This window comes from Salvelinus sp. IW2-2015, unplaced genomic scaffold (assembly GCF_002910315.2).
Source record: "Salvelinus sp. IW2-2015 unplaced genomic scaffold, ASM291031v2 Un_scaffold3102, whole genome shotgun sequence".
Taxonomy (NCBI): domain Eukaryota; kingdom Metazoa; phylum Chordata; class Actinopteri; order Salmoniformes; family Salmonidae; genus Salvelinus; species Salvelinus sp. IW2-2015.
The window spans coordinates 29,422-51,419 of NW_019944393.1; the positions used below are offsets into that span (position 1 = coordinate 29,422).

At 42.8% G+C, this 21,998-nt stretch overlaps 1 pseudogene; it reads left to right on the forward strand.

Moving 5' to 3' along the window:
- Positions 1 to 21,998, forward strand: part of LOC112075353 (uncharacterized) — a 53,101-nt pseudogene that overhangs the window by 19,953 nt on the left and 11,150 nt on the right.

Consider the following 21,998-nt stretch of genomic DNA (forward strand, 5'->3'; position numbering starts at 1 on the left):
CAGCAAAGAGAGAGAGGAGAGACCACAAGAAGAGGGAGAAGAAGGAGAGAGTAAGAGAAAGAAAAGAGGAGCCGAAACCCAGCAGAGAGAACAGAAGAGACCAAAAGAAGAGAAAGCAAGACGTAGATAAGTTAGAGTAAGAGCAAGGAAGAGAAAGCCCAGACGAAAGAGAAACGGAGAAAAGAGGCCAGAAACAGAAAGAACGAGAGAAAGTAAAGAGAAGAAGCAGAAACCGAACAAATGAAACAGAAGAGCCAAAGAAAAGAAGAAGAGCGAAAAGAGAGACAAGGAAGAAGAAAAAGGGGAGAAGAGGAGGAACTAAGGAACAAGAAGAGCAGAGCCAAGAGAAGACAGCAGAGGACAGCAAGGCAGGAGAGAGAAAAGCAGGAAGAGAGAAAGAGAGGAGAGAGAGAGAGGCAAGGAAAGGCAAGAGCCCAGAGCAGGAGCAAGAACAGAATGAGTAAGAGAAGAGAAAGAGAAAGAAAGCAGAGTAGAGCCAGAGAGTAAGGGAAGAGAACGAGAACACAAGATCCAGGGACAGAGAGAGAAGAGAAGAGAGAGAGAGAGAGAGCAGAAGAAGGAAACAAGAAGCCACCAGAAGGAGAAGCCAGAAGAGCAGAGGAAAGAAGAAAGAAGGAGAAAAGAGGAAGAGGAGAGAGAGCCAAGCAAAGAGCAGGCCGCGAGCAGAGAGAGTAGAGAGAAAGGAAGTAAGAAAGAGAAGGAGAAGAGAAGAGGAGAAAGAAGAGAAGAACCGAAGAGCCAAAGAAAGAGAGAGAGAGAGAGACAGAAAGCAGTCACAGGAGAGTAAGACCAAAGAACAGAGCAGAGAAAAGCAGAGAACCGCAGAACAAGAGAGAGAAAGAGAAGGAAAGAAAGAAAAGGGAAAGACAAAAGACTAGAGCCAGAGAACAGCCAAGAGATGAAGGAAGGAGAAAGAGGAGAAGCAGAGCAAGACAAGACCAGAAGAGGAAGCAAGAGCAAGAAGCGAGACCCAGCAAGAGAGCACGCAGAGGAGAAAGACAGAGCGAGAAGGAGAGCAAGCGAGAACGAACATAGCAGGAGACTGAACAAGAGAAAAGAGAAGAGAGAAAGAGCACAGAGTAGAGAGACCAACAGGTAGCAGCAGAGAGAGAAAGAAGAAAGGAAGACCAGAAGAGGAGAAGAAAAGGAAAGAAAGACAAGCCGAAACAAGAAGAAGAAAAGAACAAAAAGAAGAGAAGAGAGAAAGAGAGAGACAAGACAGAGAGAGAGAAGAGCTGAAAGAGAGCCGAAGGAGGAGAGAGAGAAGAAGAGGAAGAGAACAAGAGCCAGAAGAGAAGAGAAGAAGGAAACAGAAGAAAGAGAAAGGAGAAGAGAGAGAAGAAAAAGAAGAAGCAGAGAAAGCGAAAGAGCCAGAAGAAGAGAACAGAGAGAGCAAGAAGAAGGAAAGAGAGAGAAGAAGGAGAGCAGAAGACGAGAAGCGAGAGAGAGAGAAGAGACGGAGCAGAGAAAGAAAAAGAGAACCAAAACAAAGAAAGAAAGCCCACGACAGAGAACACGTAGATACAAAGAAGAAAGAGAAGAGAAGAGAGAGGAGGAGAGAGACGCAAAAGACAGGGAGAAACGGGGTAGCAAGAGCCCAAAAGAAGAGAGCGAGGAAAGGAGAACGGAGAAAGAAAGCCCCAGAAGTAGAAAGAGAGAGAGAGAGAGACAAGCAAGGAAAGGACCAGCAGAAAGAGAAAGACCACAGGCAATAGAGGAGAGAAGCAAGAGGGTAGAGCATACGAGGAAGAGAGAGAGCAAGAAGGACACACAGCCAAAGAAAGCAGAGGCCACAAACAGCAAGACAAGGAAGGAAGGGAGCAAGTAGAAGACGGATAGAGCAGATAAACAGAGAGCGAAAGCAGAGCCAGGAGAGGAAAGAGCAAAGACAGGAAACAGAGAGCAGCCAGAAAAGAGCAGAAACGCACCAGAGAGCAGAGAAAAGAAGAAAGAGAGAGAGGAAGAGAAGAGAGCAGCAGCAAGAGAGCAGAAGAGAAACCAAGAGAGATAAAGCAAAAAGAAGCACAAGAAAAGCAGAAGAAAAAAAGAGATAGAGAGGAAAGAGAAGAAGAAAGGAAGAGAAGAGAGAGAGAGACAGAAAACGAAAGGGAGAAGGAAAGCAGAGCAGAGACACAGCAAAGAAAGCGACAAGAAGAGACAACCCAGCAAGAGAAAGGAGAGAGACACAAGACAGAGAGAAGAGAGAGAGGAAAGAGAGAAGAGCAAAGAACACAAGAGAGCAGACAGATCAGAAAGCAGAGACAGGAAGAAAGAGAGAAAAAGAGACAGAGAGAGGAGAGCAGCAAGAAGCAAGAGAAAACGAGACAGCCAAGAGAGAAAGAAGAAAGAAGCAAGAGGAAAAGAGAGATAGAAGAGAGACAGAAGACAGCAACACAGACCAAGAGAGACAGAAGAGGACAGAAAGCCGCCCAGAGAGAGAGAACAGAGAAGAAGAGGACGAAGCCCAGAAAAGAGAGAGCAAAAGAGAGACACGGCAGGAAGAAGTAGAGAACAAAGAGAGGAAGAGGGAGAGAGAAGAGAAGAGAAGAGAGAAGAAAGAGAGAAGAGAGAAAGAGAAGTAGAAGAGAGAGAGAGACAGAGAGTAGCAGAGAGAGAGAAGAGAGGATTAAGAGAACAGAAGAAAGAGAGAAGAAGAAGGAGCAGAGACGACGGAACAAGAGAAAAGAGGAGACGAACCAGCAAGAAAGCCGAAGAAAAGAGAAGAGAAAGGAGAAGAGACAGAAGAGTAAGAAAAGGAGAGCCGAAGAGAGGAGCACAGAGGAGCCCACCACAAAGAGAAGAGGAAGAGACAGAGAAGAAGAGAAGGAAGCAGAACAGGCGGAGAGCACAGAGCAGACCAGAGAAACAAGAGAGAGGAGAAGGAAAGAGAAGAGAAGAGGAGAAGAAGAGAGAAAGAAGAGAAGAAGAGAGAGACCAAGAGACACACAAGAGAAGAAACAGAGAGCAAGCAAGAGAGAGAGAGAGAAGGAAGAGAAGAAAAAAGAAGAGAAGAGGAGAGGAGGCCAAAGAAGAAGACCTGAGAGAGACAAGAGACAGCAGAAAGAGAGAGACGAAGAAAGAGACAGAGAGAAGAGAATAAGAGAGAGGAAGAGAAGGAGAAGGAGCAATAAGAAGGGAAAACGGAAGGGCGAGCAAGCCCAGAAGACAAGAAGAGACAAAAGAAGACAGAGAAGAAGAAGAGAGAAGAAGAGAGGAAGCGAAGAAGAGCAAGAGCCCCAGAGAGAAGTAAGACAGAGAAAGAGAAGCAGCAAGAAAAGAAGAGACAAGAAAAGAAAAGAAGAGAAGAACAGCCAGAGCCACAGAAAGAATAGGAGAAGGAGAAGGACTAGCCAGAACAGAACAAAGAGCAAGAGAGGAAGCACAGCAGAAGAGAGAGGACAGAAGAGAGAAGAAAGCCCAAAAGAAGACAAAGAGCATACAAGAAAAAAAAGAAAGAAGAGAGAGAAGCCAAGAGAAGCCAGAAGAGAAGAGACCAGCAAAGCCAGGAAAAATGAGAAGAAGAAGAGAGAGAAGAAGAAGAAAAGAGAAGGAGAAGCCCAGAAGAGAAGAATAAGAACAAGACCACAAGAGAAAGAAGAAAGCAAAGATGGACAAGAAAGAGAGAGAAAGAAGCCTAGATAGAGAGACGAACGAAGACCCAGAACGAAAAGAAAGAGAGAGAGAAGAAAGAAGAGCAGAGAGAAGCCAGCAAGAGAGGAAGCAGAAAGGAAAGGCCAAGACAGAGAGAGAGAGAAGGGCAGACAAAAAATGAGAGAGAGGAGTAGTACCAGAGAAGAGACACGACAGTAGCCACGAAGGAGAAAGAAAGAGCGAGAGAAAGAGGAGAGAAAAAGAGAGATAACAGCAGAGGACAAGCACGCCAGAGAAACAGAAGAAAAGAAGAGTAACGACAGAGAGGAAGGAAACAAGGAAGGAAGAGCAGAGCAGCCAGGTAGAAAAGAGAGACAAAGAGAAGGGAAGAGAGCCCAGTAAGAAGAAGCAGAGAAGCAGTGAGAAAGTGGCAGAAGCAGAAAAAAGAAGAAAAGAGAGAGTAGAGTAAAATAGGAGGAGAGAAGAAGCGAGAAAGAAGAGGAAAAAAGAAGAGAGACGATAGAAGAAAAGAGAGAGGAGAAGAAGACAGAGCACAAGCAGAAAAGAGAAGAGAGGGAACGCAACACAAGGACGAGTAAAGAAGGAAAGAAAGTAAGCCAAGCGAGAGAGAGAAAGCCAAAGAAGAAGAACAGAAAGAGAGAAAGCAGCAGGGAAGAACGAGAGAGAAGAAAGAGCCAAGAAAGAGAAGTGGACAGAAAGAAGAAAGAGCGAACAATTACCAGAAAAGGACAAAGAGCAAGAAAAAGAAATAGAAAGAGAAAGAGAGGATAGAGAGACAAAGAGAGAGAACAAAAGAGAGAAGCTAGCCACGAGAAGAGAAGCCCTGAGAAGAAAAGACAGAGAGACTGAGAGGAGCAGAAAGGAGAAGAAGAAGAGAGATAGAGAGCAGCAAGAGAAAGAGCAGGAGAAACAGAGAAAGCCAAAAGAGAGTCTGAATTGAGAAACGATTTTGTCGAGGAAGGCAAGAGAGAAGAAAGAAAGAAGATATGGACAAGAACGCCCAAAAGAGGCCCAGTTCAGATAGCAATCAACAGAAGAGAGAGATATTTATAAGATAGGTAGAGTCACCAGAAGCAGAAGATGGAGAGGTATAGAATAAGAGAGAGAGCCCAGCAGGCTCCTCACTATAGTTCTACGCTCCTAGACATAGAGTAGTACTCACTCAGCTGTGAGTGTTCATACCCCTCTCAAGACATGTCTCCTAGGACCTTACCGCCTACGGTCACCACACAGTGATGTCTCAGCTCCATAATATGTCTTTCCTACGCTCACTATGTGAGAAAGAACTCAGTCCTCGAGCTATAATGTCTCATTCTTCACTGAGTCTATCGCTCACTGATGTCTCAGTGCCTAAGCATGTCTCCTAGCGCTCACCAAGCCTCCTCAGACTATGTCCTCTTTCTTTCCACGACTGTCTCCTACCTCACATAGTGTTACTCCTCCTGCACTAAGTGTTCTCCTCACGTACACCAGCCAGATCCAGGTCACTATGTCTCCTTACTCACATATGTATCCTCCTCACAGTGTTGTCTTCCTCAGCTTCAACATACTGTCTATCCATCAACTATTGTCTCAACTCTAGCACCAGCCTCCCCACTATAAATAGTCTCAAACCCAGACTCAACTAGATGTATGACACTCCTTCACCTATGTCCCCATGTACTAGTTCTCCTCGTCACATAGTGTCTGATGCCTTCAGATTTATGGATCTCCTCCTCCTATGATTCTACGTGCCTCACCCAGCCTCCTAGCATAGTCTCAGGGCAAAGAAGAGTCATACTATGTCGTGTCCTCATGTCCACTATGTTCTCCTCAGCTCACTTAAAGATCTACTCCTCAAAGCGATATGTTGAGTGCAACATATTTCTCCGCCCAAGACTACCCACTATGTCATGCACATCCTTCAACCAGTGATGCTTCTTACTCACTGCACAATATGATCTTCCTCCTTCACTATGTCTCTCTCACATGTCATGCGCGCGCTCAATAGATGGTCTCCTAAGCACAGACCCAGATCAACGTAGTGTCTCCTTCCTCACATTTGTCTAGCCTCACTAAGTCTCCTCGTCAATATGTCTACTCCCTTCAACTATGTCTATACCTTCACTCAACTTATAGTTCTACCCTCGACCAGCCTGCACTAACCTATGTTTCCTGCACTCACCTATGTCTTCCTCCTCACCAGTTATGTCTCCATGCCTAGCACAGGTATGTCTCCTCACTCACTATGTTCTCGCTTCCCTCACCTATGTATCTCAGACACTGCACTCAGAGGTACCTCACGTAACAATAGTCTCTCCTCATAGCTAGTCTCATCCTCACTAGTGTCTCCTTCACCGTCACTATGTCTACTCAGTCACACTTGCTCCTCCTCACATGCCTCCTCTACATGCCTCCTCCTAATAGTCTCCTCATAGCTTTCTCACTATGTACTGCCTCCTCACTATGTACTACACTACCTCCAGCCACTCACTATGTCTCTCGCCTCACTATGTATACCTCCTAACACGTTAATGGTCTCATACGCTACACTATAGTGTACCTCAGCATACGCAACCTAACTGGTCTCTCATAACAGTATGTCTCCATCACTACACTAATGTCCCCTCCTCACTAAAGTGTCTTCTCATCAAGCTTAATAGATCTTTCATAACAACACCCACTAACCATCTGAGTCCAAACACCATCACCATCACCACCACTACACCCACTAACCATCTGAGTCCAGACACCATCACCATCACTACACCCACTAACCATCTGAGTCCAGACACCATCACTACTACTGTACACACTGTAATATCCTACTGTGGCATGCATCAAATCCTACTGTTGACTGTCCAAAGCAGTGCTATCATAATTGATTTAGACAGTAATATTTGATTTGAATCATGCTGGGATATGTGCAGTACAGAATGTAACACTCGACATAAAGCTTCTAATTGAATTATAATTATAATTATTATTATAATTAGAAATATCTTCTAATTGAAGGTGGTGCACCTGGAATTTCTCAGACCTTCTCCCCTATGCGGGCTTCCGAGTGGCGCAGCGGTCTAAGGCACTGCATTTCAGTGCAAGACGCGTTACTGCAGTACCTGGTTCGAATCCAGGCTGTGTCACATCCGGCCGTGATTGGGAGTCCCATGGGGCGGTGCACAATTGGCCCAGGGTTGTCTGGGTTTGGCCAGGGTAGGCCGTCATTGTAAATAGGAATTTGTTCTTAACTGACTTGCCTAGTTAAATAAAATTAAATAAAAAGTAAGATAGGTGAATTGCACTAGCACTATGTTCCATTCAAAACATTCCCCCCCCCTCCCCCGCATCCAATTTCCCTGTAACATAACGGATACTCAATCTCCTTTTACTTTTGGTTTTGGTTAAAATATATTTTCACAGCGATTTAGATAGCACAATAATTCCCTACGCTATTCAATGCTTGTTTCCTCACATAAACCCGAAATAGAGCTAACAGTGTAGAATTTTAGTAACCAGGAAATTAGGATTTTTCTACATTGGTCACTTGACCCTACTTCCACTAGATAACACAGYCACAAAGTCAAAACAGCTTTCCCATTTTGACAACAGATGCCTCTCCGGCGGCGGAAATCAATAGGCGAATATCACAGCCAAGCACAACACTGGCGGGTAAGTAACACTTTAAAACAATATCATTCCCCTATTACTGCAGCTATACTATGGACATTTTCTTGAAATTATATTTGTGTTGTTGAAACAATCCTATATGTAGCTCCTTTAAGCTGGTAATGTTGTTGTTTGTTACTAAACATCATTTGATTAACTTTTGCCAGACCTCAGCACTGATTAAAGGGAGGTTAGCCTCTGAGGGAATGAAGTTGTATTGAATTGAATTGGATGCCCATTTATCTAATTGTTGCAGTTCTCTGCTCTGGTCTCTTGTTTGGCAGTTGGACAAGGAGCATTTAAAATATTTCATTTGATCAGAGTGTTTGACCCTGTTGTCTCTATCTACTAGAGAAAGGATCTTCTAATTTTACTTCTGTGGAATCTCCTGTTCTAATTCTGTTTCTATGGAATCTCCTGTTCTAATTCTGTTTCTATGGAATCTCCTGTTCTAATTCTGTTTCTATGGAATATCCTGTTCTAATTCTGTTTCCATGGAATCTCCTGTTTTATTTCTGTTTCTATGCAATCTCCTGTTCTAATTCTAATTCTATGGAATCTCCTGTTCTATTCTTGTTTCTATGCAATCTCCTGTTCTAATTCTAATTCTTTAAATCTCCTGTTCTAATTCTATGGAATCTCTGTTCTATTCTGTTTCTATGGATCTCCTGTGTGTCTGTCTGAAGATTCAAGCTGGGAGGCGCCAACGCAGCTCTAGCCAATGAAGACTGTCCTCATATAGACCAGGCCATCTCACCAGAGGAGATCTCAGCCGCCCAGTGAGAGAGAAACGGCCTTGTGTCTCGTCACCACAGCTGCAGAACGACCCAACCACAAAGGGGGTAGAGTCAGGAGGGGTACGTACACCTACAGTAACAGCCAAACACAGTCCACCACACAGGGGGAGGAGGAGGAGAGTTACGTATGTAAAGCCAAACACAGGCCGCTATTAAACGGGTTACTTTCCTACGACCTGATTTTCTCATAAATCATACTACAGTACACATGTCAACCTGTGGGCCAACACGCACGTGCATGTGCACATGCATATGCCTCAAAAGCACACACACACACAGCCGCCGGAGGATGTTTGGGGCTGGGGGTGCTGCAAATTCTGTTAATCAAGGACGAGGAAAGGCCCAGTGTTACAGATGAGTCTATATAGGTCTGTTAATACAGAACTAGTAAAGGCCCAGTGTTACACGACGTTCTATACTTAGGTCTGTTAATACAGACGTACGTAGTAACGGTCTGTTAATACAGGACTAGTAAAGAGGTCTGTTAATACAGGACTAGTAAAGGTCCAGTGTTACAGACGTCTATATAGGTCATAAACAGGATAGTAAAGGTCTGTTATAAGGACTAGTAAGGCCAGTTTACAGACGTCTATATAGGTCTGTTAATACAGGACTAGTAACGCCAGTGTTTACAGACGTCTATAATAGGTCCACTAATACAGGACTAGTAAAGGCCCAGTGCACTACTTTAGTATGAGAAAAGGTGCATTTCTTTTTATTTATTTTTATTTATCAGCACCTCAGCACTCCTACTTCCCGCGGCTATGCACGTGCACGCACACACACGCACGTACGCACGCACACACACACCAGGAAACCTACACACAAGGTTGTTATCCAAGCTTTGCTCTACCCCGCCAACTGTTATTTTATAGATCATTCTGTTTGACCTCTCCTCTAACAATAGACAGCGGTCACTTTACATTCGGTTTTGTCTTTCTTTTGACCACTGTGTTTTTGAAATGTCTTTGTAGATGATATTTGTAGCTACCGTAGCTCTGTAGGGAAGTGCTCTGAACTCCTTAGAACATGACGGTCATTAAAGACGCCAGACGGGTCATTAAAGACGCCAGACGGGTCATTAAAGACGCCAGACGGGTCAGAACGTCATAAAGACGCCAGACGGGTCATGAAGACGCCAGACGGGTCATGAAAGACGCCAGACGGGTTTAAAGACGCCAGACGGGTCATTAAAGACGCAAGACGGGTCTTAAGACGCCAGACGGGTCATTAAAGACGCAGAACGGGTCATTAAAGACGCCAGAAACCGGGTCATTAAAGACGCCAGACGGGTCATTAAAGACGCCAGCGCATTAAAGACGCCAGACGGGTCATGAAAGACGCCAGACGGGTCATGAAAGACGCCAGACGGGTCATGAAAGAGCAGACGGGTCATTAAAGACGCCAGACGGGTCATGAGAAGCGCCAGAGGGTCATTAAAGACGCCAGAACGGTCATTAAGACGCCAGACGGGTCATTAAAGACGCCAGAACGGGTCATTAAAGACGCCAGAGTATAAAGACGCCAGAGGGTCATTAAAGACGCCAGACGGGTCATTAAGACGCCAGACGGGTCATCTAAAGACGCCAGAACGGGTCATTAAAGACGCCAAGACGGTCATGAAAGACGCCAGACGGGTCATTTGAAAGACGCCAGACGGGTCATTAAAGACGCCGAGACGGTTCATAAAGACGCGCAATACGGGTCATAACATGCGCCAGACGGCATGTAAAGACGGCCAGAACGGGTAATTAAAGACGCCAGAACGGGTCTTAAAAGACGCCCCAGACGGGTAGTCACGGTCATTAAAGACGCCAGAGAGGGTCATTAACAGACGCCGGGTTCAATACAAGACGCCACGGAGTTCATTTAAGATGACGCGACGGGTCATTAAAGACGCCAGACCGGGTTCATTAAAGACGCCGACGGTGTCATTAAAGACGCGCCGCCTCCAGATCCAGCTACTTTGGCACTTTTCACTTCCATTGAAAAACAATATCCAAGTAAATACAGTCATGTACACACACTTAAGTAGAATTATGTTTTTGTTTGATGAGCTTTAAGAGTTTTTTTTTTAAGACTCAATCTGCGAAAGTCTGAGTTCTAAAAAATACTTCTGCAAAAATCAAGGTCAGGACATTACTGGACATTACTGGACATTACAGGACATTACAGGACATTACAGGACATTACTGGACATTACTGGACATTACTGGACATTACAGGACATTACAGGACATTACTGGAGAGCCCATGACGTCATCAGAATGAAATAGTGCAAAGGGACTAGGCATGCGTCGCAAATGGCACCCTATTCCCTATATAGCGTACTACCTGTTGATCAGGGCCGTATATTTGGGATAGAGTGTCATTTGGGATGCAGAAAGTACTGTAAGAAGTAATCAGACATTCTCCAATGATCCCTTTCCTTTTAAAGGTCAGGTACCCCTTAGAACCAACTTCTCTGGTTTTAAATGGCCTATGTGGCATTGATACCCAGCTAGCAATGAGGAATCGGCCCAGAAGCGGCCCTCTTCCGGGAGGCCGGAATCGGCCCGGAATCAGGTGTTGGACTCCACCCGGAATCAAAATTAACGACTGCCCAGAATCGGCCCAAGTACATCGGGCCGTTTCCGTCTTACCAGRATCCCCCCAGAAGCGGCCCGATCTAAATTTTTATAAATGTATACAAAATTACCCGATTTAATAATTTTAAATATTACTATTATACATTTTATATATTCACTCCGGAGGCTCCATCCACAAAGTTTTGAATGCTTATCAATTGCTTTGCATAAAGTATCAAAATACTAAAATACTACACAGTACTCTTAAAGAATTTCATTTAAATGTTAATTGTATTTTTTCTGATCACAGAAACAATGTAGAAAATATGGGGAAAATAAATAATTAAATGTTAATTATATAAAGCAGCCCTTGTAATTATCTGCCAGAGAGTAGCCCCAATCGGGCCCAAGCCTCAGGTAATACATTTGTGCCAGATAACTCACACCCGACTCTCGGCCGAGTGCCCCAGCTCTCAGCCGGAATTGGCCCAGATCCACTAAGCTAGCTGGGTATGAGGCAGAAACATTGATTATAGTGTCAAAATTGACTACAAAGTGTAAATAGGATAATTTTGCTCATAAAGTCAGTCTCGTCCAAAACTACGTTTTGTAAGTGAGTTTGTCACGACATACAGGAGGGGTGGGTATGGATTAGGATGATGTGACAAATAAAATTAGATTTGATTAGGATCATGCCCACTTGCCCAGAGACTTGATAAATTGATTGAGAGTCCCATAGGGCAGCGCACAATTTTCCCAGAGTCCTCTGGGTTTGGCYGTCATTGTAAATAACAATTTGTTCTTAACTGACTTGCCTAGTTAAATAAAAAGTTTTATTAAATTGTGGCCTGGCCGCTCAATGTGACTGCTAGCCAAATAGCCATTATTGTGGGTGGGGGGGGGTTGATAAACAGAATTTAGCTTGTGCTTTATTTACGATAGTTTAGCTTTTAGATGATGAAGTTGTAGACAGGTTATAGTTCTCAGAAATCAGTCCTGAGCACAGCCAGACTTTCCCGACTCCATAGACTGAATGCAGTGCACTGACTAATTTTTCCAGGCACATTTTTTAATTTTTTATTGAGAAATACTGCACTAAACACCTTTAGCTAGATGGAAAATTACCCAACGAAGATCTCCTCGRCAAAAAACRTCYAAATGAATGACAGATTTCTTGATTTATCTTAGATGAATTCTGACTATTTTAATGAAGTGACTATTTTATACACACACACACAACATACATAATGTACATCCTATATGTTATTCAAACAAAAGAACCAATTTAAAATGTTATTATATGAAATACAATGTGCTTGTGAAGAAAGTCTCGATGTATGTTTTGTTTGTTGTTTTACTGGCTCTATCATGTATGCAGCTACCTTGTGTGTTTGTTCTACTGATGCTATTGATGATGAACCCTGCTTGATGACTAAGAATCTGATGCTATTGATGATCATCACGATGCCTTGTCTTGCTGATGGGTGTAATTAGTGTGGTGTTAGCGCACAACACTAATAGAGGATAGCTGACTGTGGCTTATGAAGTCATGTGGCTTATGAAGTCCTGTGGCTTATGAAGTCCTGTGGCTTATGAAGTCCTATGGCTTATGAAGTCCTGTGGCTTATGAAGTCCTATGGCTTATGAAGTCCTATGGCTTATGAAGTCCTATGAAGTTCTATGGCTTATGAAGTCCTATGGCTTATGAAGTCCTATGGCTTATGAAGTCCTGTGGCTTATGAAGTCCTGTGGCTTATGAAGTCCTTTGGCTTATGAAGTCCTATGGTTTATGAGGGGCTATGGTTTATGACGTCCTGTGGCTTATGAGGGGCTATGTGAAGTTGCCTCATGACAGAGGGAAATGAAATGCCCAACCCTAAATTTGTAAAACAACAAACACTGTAAAAAAAATGATTACACTTATAAATGTCTGTCTTTTAAAAAAATTATTAATGACTACGCCAACTCTAATCCAGTCTGTGTTTTAACTGGTATCTAAAAGCACAACGCCATTGTTCTATTGGGGCTGGATCCAACAGTGACCTAACAAATCTCTTATTGCCATCGATGCCTAATGTATGCAAAACCTCAAGCTGGCATTCAGTTTCTCAAGTTGGGGGATTCAGCCCATGGCTCTTAGTTAAAGGGAACACAGGACAGAATCCCAAAATCTACAGGGAGAATCGTAAAAAAGTATAGCAGACTGCCAACATATTCAACCAATATACTGTAGCAGACTGCCAACATATTCTCCAATATACTGTAGCAGACTGCCAACATATTCAACCAATATACTGCAGCAGAATGCCAACATATTCAACCAATATACTGTAGCAGACTGCCAAACCCAATATACTGTAGCAGACTGCCAACATATTCTCCAATATACTGTAGCAGACTGCCAACATATTTCTCAATATACTGTAGCAGACTGCCAACATATTCTCCAATATACTGTAGCAGACTGCCAACATATCTCCAAATTATACTGTAGCAGACTGCCAACATATCTCCAATATACTGTAGCAGACTGCCAACATATTCTCCAATATACTGTAGCAGACTGCCAACATATTCTCCAAATACTGTAGCAGACTGCCAACATATTCTCCAATATACTGTAGCAGACTGCCAACATATTCCCAATATACTGTAGCAGACTGCCAACATATTCTCAATATACTGTAGCAGACTGCCAACATATTTCCCAATATACTGTAGCAGACTGCCAACATATTCTCCCAATATACTGTAGCAGACTGCCAACATATTCTCCAATATACTGTAGCAGACTGCCAACATATTTCCCAATATACTGTAGCAGACTGCCAACATATCTCCAATATACTGTAGCAGACTGCCAACATATTCTCCAATATACTGTAGCAGACTGCCAACATATTTCCCAATATTACTGTAGCAGACTCCAACATATTCTCCAAATACTGTAGCAGACTGCCAACATATTTCCCAATATACTGTAGCAGACGCCAACATATTCTCCAATATACTGTAGCAGACTGCCATCATATTCTCCAATATACTGTAGCAGACTGCCAACATATTCAACCAATATACTGTAGCAGACTGCCAACATATTTCCCAATATACTGTAGCAGACTGCCAACATATTCCCAATATACTGTAGCAGACTGCCAACATATTCAACCAATAACTGTAGCAGACTGCCAACATATTCTCCAAAATACTGTAGCAGACTGCCAACATATTCTCCAATATACTGTAGCAGACTGCCAACATATTCAACCAATATACTGTAGCAGACTGCCAACATATTCTCCAATATACTGTAGCAGACTGCCAACATATTTCCCAATATACTGTAGCAGACTGCCAACATATATCCCAATATACTGTAGGAGACTGCCAACATATTCCAATATACTGTAGCAGACTGCCAACATATTCTCCAATATACTGTAGCAGACTGCCAACATATTTCCCAATATACTGTAGCAGACTGCCAACATATTTCCCATATACTGTAGCAGACTGCCAACATATTTCCCAATATACTGTAGCAGACTGCCAACATATTCTCCAATATAGTGTAGCAGACTGCCAACATATTTCCAATAAACTGTAGCAGACTGCCAACATATTTCCCAATATACTGTAGCAGACTGCCAACATATTTACCAATGTACTGTAGCAGACTGCCACATATTCTCCAATTACTGTAGCAGACTGTCAACATATTCTCAATATACTGTAGCAGACTGCCAACATATTCTCCAATATACTGTAGCAGACTGCCAACATATTCAACCAATATACTGTAGCAGACTGCCAACATATTCTCCAATATACTGTAGCAGACTGCCAACATATTCTCCAATATACTGTAGCAGACTGCCAACATATTTCCCAATATACTGTAGCAGACTGCCAACATATTCTCCAATATAGTGTAGCAGACTGCCAACATATTTCCCAAATACTGTAGCAGACTGCCAACATATTTCCCAATATACTGTAGCAGACTGCCAACATATTCCCAATATACTGTAGCAGACTGCCAACATATTCTCCAATATACTGTAGCAGACTGCCAAATATTCTCCAATATACTGTAGCAGACTGCCAACATATTCTCCAATATACTGTAGCAGACTGCCAAAATATTTCCCAATATACTGTAGCAGACTGCCAACATATTCTCAATATACTGTAGCAGACTGCCAACATATTCTCCAATATACTGTAGCAGACTGCCAACATATTCTCCAATATACTGTAGCAGACTGCCAACATATCTCCAATATACTGTAGCAGACTGCCAACATCTCCAATATACTGTAGCAGACTGCCAACATATTCTCCAATATACTGTAGCAGACTGCCAACTATTCTCCAATATACGTAGCAGACTGCAACATATTCTCCAATATACTGTAGCAGACTGCCAACATATTTCCCAATATACTGTAGCTACCAACAATGTGTTCCGCACTCAGGTGGCCTAGTTGAATGTCAACATGTCTGCTCCTCTAAACCATTCCAGTACCACCCTGTGCATGTTGTTGAACTAGCTGCTACTACATCTGATGCACTCAATGGATACTACTGACACACTCAATGCATGCTACTGACACACTCAATGCATACTACTGACACACTCAATACATACTACTGACACACTCAATGCACACTACTGACACACTCAATACATGCTACTGACACACTCAATACATACTACTGACACACTCAATGCATGCTACTGACACGCTCAATACCATACTACTGACACACTAATACATACTACTGACACACTCAATACATACTACTGACACACTCAATACATACTACTGACCACTCAATGCATACTACTGACACACTCAATACATACTACTGACACACTCAATGCATGCTACTGACACACCCAATGCATACTACTGACACACTCAATGCATGCTACTGACACACCCAATGCATACTACTGACACACTCAATGCATGCTACTGACACACCCAATGCATACTACTGACACACTCAATGCATGCTACTGACACACCAATGCATGGAGAAAACCACTGTTGTTGACCTCACTGACTGACTGACGTCTGTTGACATTTGTGTTTTGGAAACAGAAAACAAGACAGTAACAGGTTGTTATGAAAAACAGAGACAGACAAGGCTGACATGGGCCATCATAGAGACAGACAAGGCTGACATGGGTCCATCATAGAGACAGACAAGGCTGACATGGGTCCATCATAGAGACAGACAAGGCTGACATGGGTCCATCATAGAGACAGACAAGGCTGACATGGGTCCATCATAGAGACAGACAAGGCTGACATGGGTCCATCGTAGAGACAGACAAGGCTGACATGGGTCCATCATAGAGACAGACAAGGCTGACATGGGTCCATCGTAGAGACAGACAAGGCTGACATGGGTCCATCATAGAGACAGACAAAAGCTGACATGGGTCCATCGTAGAGACAGACAAGGCTGACATGGGTCCATCATAGAGACAGACAAGGCTGACATGGTCCATCATAGAGACAGACAAGGCTGACATGGGTCCATCATCCAACTGCTGCACTGGTATTGTCTTGTACTGTACTCAAAACACTCTCTGTTTTCCAACTGGAGGTTATGACAAGCCTTGGAGCTTCCTAAACAGCATGTCTGGCATGAGCGGCCATGATGCCTCTGCAGTGTCGTTCTCCTGCGTTTCCTCCCCCAGGTCCATCCTGTCCTCTCCAGCACGCTCACTCCCACATCCCATCAATTCTCTTAACTCAGCATGGTTCACCAGGACACTTTGGGCTTGGCCACACTCAACCCCTAACGATAGCCCCTACTCGCTAGACACATGTGAAGATCTGAGAGGATTGGATAGGTGTAGGTTATACGGTGATAGCTCCACCTAGCCTATCAGAGGACAAGGTGGAGTTGTCACCGTAATGCTTAAGCCCTCATTTACATTTACATTAAGTCATTTAGCAGACGCTCTTATCCAGAGCGACTACAAATTGGTGCATTCACCTTATGATATCCAGTGAACAACCACTTTACAATAGTGCATCTAATTCTTTTAAGTGGGGGGGGGGGGGGTTAGAGGGATTACTTTATCCTATCCTAGGTATTCCTTAAAGAGGTGGGGTTTCAGGTGTCTCCGGAAGGTGGTGATTGACTCCGCTGACCTGGCGTCGTGAGGAGTTTGTTCCACATTGGGGTGCCAGAGCAGCGAACAGTTTTGACTGGGCTGAGCGGGAACTGTACTTCCTCAGAGGTAGGGAGGCGAGCAGGCCAAGGTCGGATGCCTGATCAGAGCCTGAAGGTACGGAGGTGCCGTTCCCCTCACAGCTCCGTAGGCAAGCACCATGGTCTTGTAGCGGATGCGAGCTTCAACTGGAAGCCAGTGGAGAGAGCGGAGGAGCGGGGTGACGTGAGAGAACTTGGGAAGGTTGAACACCAGACGGGCTGCGGCGTTCTGGATGAGTTGTAGGGGTTTAATGGCACAGGCCATTAAACTCCAAACCTCTCAGAAAACCAAGTGGCTAGGGGTTGTTTCTGGACAAATCCTATCACTATGTGACTTGCTCTCTCCTCTCTACTGCTCTCTCCTCCTCCTTAGGAGGCCTTTCTTCCTGCTGTCCCTTTCTTCCTGCTATCCTTTCATCCTGCTGTCCTTTCTTCCTATCTTGGGCGTGTCATCAGCTCCAGTTTATATTCAGTATTGCCACACGGGCCTCTTTGCATTGGTTACCCAGTTCAGCGGCAGAGATAGCTCCAGGATATTATCCCCTATTGTCTATATGTTCTCCCTTTCTATCATTGCCTGTTGCTTTTGATTTCTCATACTTTAGATTTTTCGTTCTATATTAATAACTTTCCCTCTGCTTTTTTAAAACAAAAAACTTGTGAAAGAAAGACAATTTCATAAGATGTATTTAACCCCTGCTTTACAATGTTTATGAGGCTGAAGCTATGGTTTTACTTATTGGGAGTGCTCAGCCCCCAGCTGTTGGCTGTGGCTCAATGGCACCATATTCCCTACATAGTGCATCACTTTTGATCAGAGCTCTAAAGACCCTAGTCCAATGTCGTGCACTTTATAGGTAATAGAGTGCCATTTTTGGGACGCAGCCCAGTTGTTGAGTATTTCCTGTGAAGTATTTATTTGTTGCAAAGTGGAGAAGTTCTAAATTATGAGACTTGACAAAGACTTTGTAAACTCTGAGAGTGGCAGTTCAGATCCCCCCCCCCCAAAAAAAAAAATCTGGAATGAATAGAGATCTAGAATGCTGAGGATTCTAGAACGAGGAAATGGTGACGATTCTTTTTTTGATACTAGTGATGATGTTTTGTTGTCAACAGAAACTAAACTGTGGTTTCATTTGCATGTGTTGCATGAGATATTATGTTCAACGCGAGAAGCTAACTATCACATGTAAGAAAAACATTGTTTTCTTTCAAAAGCTTCTTCTAACTTTTTTTAATTATATGCACACTTGAAATCAGCTTATTCTATAGCAAGAGACTCTTAGCAGAAATGTTTTATGTAGCTGACTCTTTTTTCCCTTTCCCAAATTCAGGTATTGTATACTTACTGTATGGTTTTAGGCAGGGGTTGGAACCAAAATTATTGTCCAATTGTTTCGTTCTGAACTAGCTAACAAGCTTGTGTGTGAACCGCAGCACCATAATTCAAATATAAAAAATATGTCTTAAGGCCTTTGCTGACTGTATGTCGGATTCAGTCTTTTGCGATTATCACGTCACATTGTGCGATGTTACCAAATTAAAATCTTGATATCAACCTGGCCAGATGGTACGATTTTCTTCAGTTCTGTCGTCACATTCGGCGATCGACTTGAGAGGCTACGTCAACTGCAGCGGTGTGTTTGATCTGCCCTTATGACACCACCAGCAATGCAAGCCTATCTCTATCCTTATGAGAGAGTGAAGTGAAGTGAGTTTGGAAAAACTGAAAACAGTTTTCACATACAAACTTTATATGTCCGAACTCAGAATCAAATAGGCTTCCCTGAAATAACGTGGTCGTTGTGGTAGATTTTTTTTGGGAGGGGGGGGTTGGTGATTTTGTGCATTTATCAAAACCCTATCAGGTAACCTGATTTCAGATGTCATTGTAAACTAGATTATTAGGGAAATCGTTCTTCTGGCAAAGCGTGTAAACGTTTTAATTCTGTGCATACTCAGTGCATACCGTGTTCCTATTGGTCAGTCACCGGGATCGGCTCGTAAACACCAGCATGATAAAGGCTAAAACCAATCTTACACTGCCAGAACTTTGTCGGAGCCTACGACCGCAAGTAGTGGTACTGAATCAGCAGACCTAACCCTTCACACTGAACGAGGAGCCAAGACGTAGTGGTACTGAATCAGCAGACCTAGACCCTGTCACACTGAACCAGCCAAGACGTAGTGGTACTGAATCAGCAGACCTAGACCCCGTCACACTGAACCAGCCAAGACGTAGTGGTACTGAATCAGCAGACCTAGACCCTGTCTCATTGAACGAGGAGCCAAGACGTAGTGGTACTGAATCAGCAGACCTAGACCCTGTCTCACTGAACCAGCCAAGACGAGTGGTACTGAATCAGCAGACCTAGACCTTGTTACACTGAACCAGCAGACCTAGACCCTGTCACATTGAACCAGCCAAGACGTAGTGGTACTGAATCAGCAGACCTAGACCCTGTCTCACTGAACCAGCCAAGACGTAGTGGTACTGAATCAGCAGACCTAGACCCTGTCTCACTGAACCAGCCAAGACGTAGTGGTACTGAATCAGCAGACCTAGACCCTGTCACATTGAACGAGGAGCCAAGACGTAGTGGTACTGAATCAGCAGACCTAGACCCTGTCTCACTGAACCAGCCAAGACGTAGTGGTACTGAATCAGCAGACCTAGACCCTGTCACATTGAACGAGGAGCCAAGACGTAGTGGTATGAATCAGCAGACCTAGACCCTGTCACCACTGAACAGGAGGCGCGAGAGACGTAGTGGTACTGAATCAGCAGACCTAGACCCTGTCTCACTGAACCAGCCAAGACGTAGTGGTACTGAATAAGCAGACCTAGACCCTGTTACACTGAACCAGCCAAGTAGCCTATGCTTCGGAGGGGGAGGGGCAAGTAGAACCGGTTCCAACCCCTGGTTTTAGGAAATAATTTTATACAAGGTCCTCCTTTCAAAAGAGTAACGCTTCACTAAGTACACCAAACTTAACTTAATTAATATACCAAATTTTAAATGAAAAAAAAAAGAAAACGTACTACTGAGATAATATGAGCTGTTTGCATTTTGTTTAACAATACATAAGGATACACACCGATACGGAGTTGATATAACAATATATTGTTAATATCTGTATCTGTAGGAATGTGTTTTTACAGCTCCAATACTTAGGTATAAGTCAAGAAGATACTTTAATAACCTGTCTAGGAAGCCAACAGCCAATGAAATTGCAGGGAGCCAAATACAATTCAACAGAAATCTCATAAATCAAATTTCTCAAAAATACAATATTAGGCACCATTTTAAAGATAMAATTCTCGTTAATCCAGCCACAGTGTCTGATTTCAAAAATTCTTTACAGCGAAAGCTCCACAAACGATTATGTTAGGTCACCACCAAGTCACAGAAAAACCCAACCATTCCAAAGAGAGGAGTCACAAAAAGCACAAATATAGATAAAATGAATCACTAACCTTTGATGATCTTCATCAGATGACACTCATAGTACTTCATGTTACACAATACATGTATGTTTTGTTCGGTAAAGTTCATATTTATATCCAAAAATCTCATTTTACATTGGCGTGTTATGTTCAGTAGTTTCAAAACATGCAGTGAAACATGCAGAGCCACATGAATTTACAGAAATACTCATTATAAATGTTGATGAAAATACATGTGTTTTACATGGAAATATAGATAAACTTCTAAAAACTTTACGGAAAAAGCATAATCTGAGTATGGCGCTCAGAGCCCAAAACAGCCAAAATAAATATCCGCCATGTTGGGTAGTCAACATTAGTCTGAAATAGCATTATAAATATTCACTTACCTTTGATGATCTTCATCAGAATGCACTCCCAGGAATCCCAGTTCGACAATAAATGTTTGATTTGTTCCATAAAGTCCATCAATTATGTCCAAACAGGTTCTTTTTATTAGGGCGTTTGATAAACAAATCCAAATGCGCGATCAGGTCCAGTCGGACGAAAAGTTCAAAAAGTTATATTACAGGTCGAAGAAACTTGTCAAACTAAGTATAGAATCAATCTTTAGGATGTTTTTATCATAAATGTTCAATAATGTTCCAACCGGAGAATTCCATTGTCTGTAGAAAAGAAATGGAACGAGAGCTACCTCTCATGTGAAATGCGCAACTGAGAACGAGGCTGCTGGCAGACCCCTTAGTAAAACAGCTCTCATCCGGCCCCCCTTCATATCAGAAGCCTGAAACCACGTTCTAAAGATGGTTGACATCTAGTGGAAGCCTTAGGAAGTGCAACAYAACCCATATCCCACTGTGAATTCGATAGGGGCTGAGTTCAAACACTACAAAAACCCACTTCCTGTTTGGATTTTGTCTCAGGTTTTTGCCTGCCATATGAGTTCTGTTATACTCACAGGCATCATTCAAACAGTTTTAGAAACTTCAGAGTGTTTTCTATCCAATAATAATATGCATATATTATCATATGGGACTGAGTAGGAGGCAGTTTACTCTGGGCACGCTTTTCATCCAAACGTGAAAATGCTGCCCCCTATCCATAAGAAGTTTTAACAAGCCTTTAGTTGACTTATTTACCAGTAACATTAATCCTTATAAAATATATATAGCAACTCAAATAAAATCTATCCTGTTTTATTTGGGCAAAGTTTTCTGTTTCCTTTTTGTCTGATCATGTCTCTGCTGCTGTGGTGGTGGTTCTTGATTTTAACTGTGAAACCCTTGTGAAGATTACATGTCAAAAAGAAATACATGTGAACTATATTCTCGTATGTAAATGCGATTAAAGAAGTAAAGAAAAATTCTAAGGTTTCAGTACAGAACAGTATGGGGTTTGGGGGATTATTGGGAAAAGTAAAAATGCATGTATTTTACATTATGCACAAATTAAAGTATTAAAATACAAGATGTAAATTAAAAAGTTATTGCATGAAATAAATTTTGTATACAACAGTATTTTAGACTCTGTTTTTATTTAACAGGCAAAACATGCATTCATGTTTTATACTTTATCTCTAGCATACAGTGTAGTTCTTTGGCCCAGTTGTATTGCCAACATCTTTTCAAATATTTTGTACAGTACTTCTTTGCGGGGTCAAAGAGTGCTTCC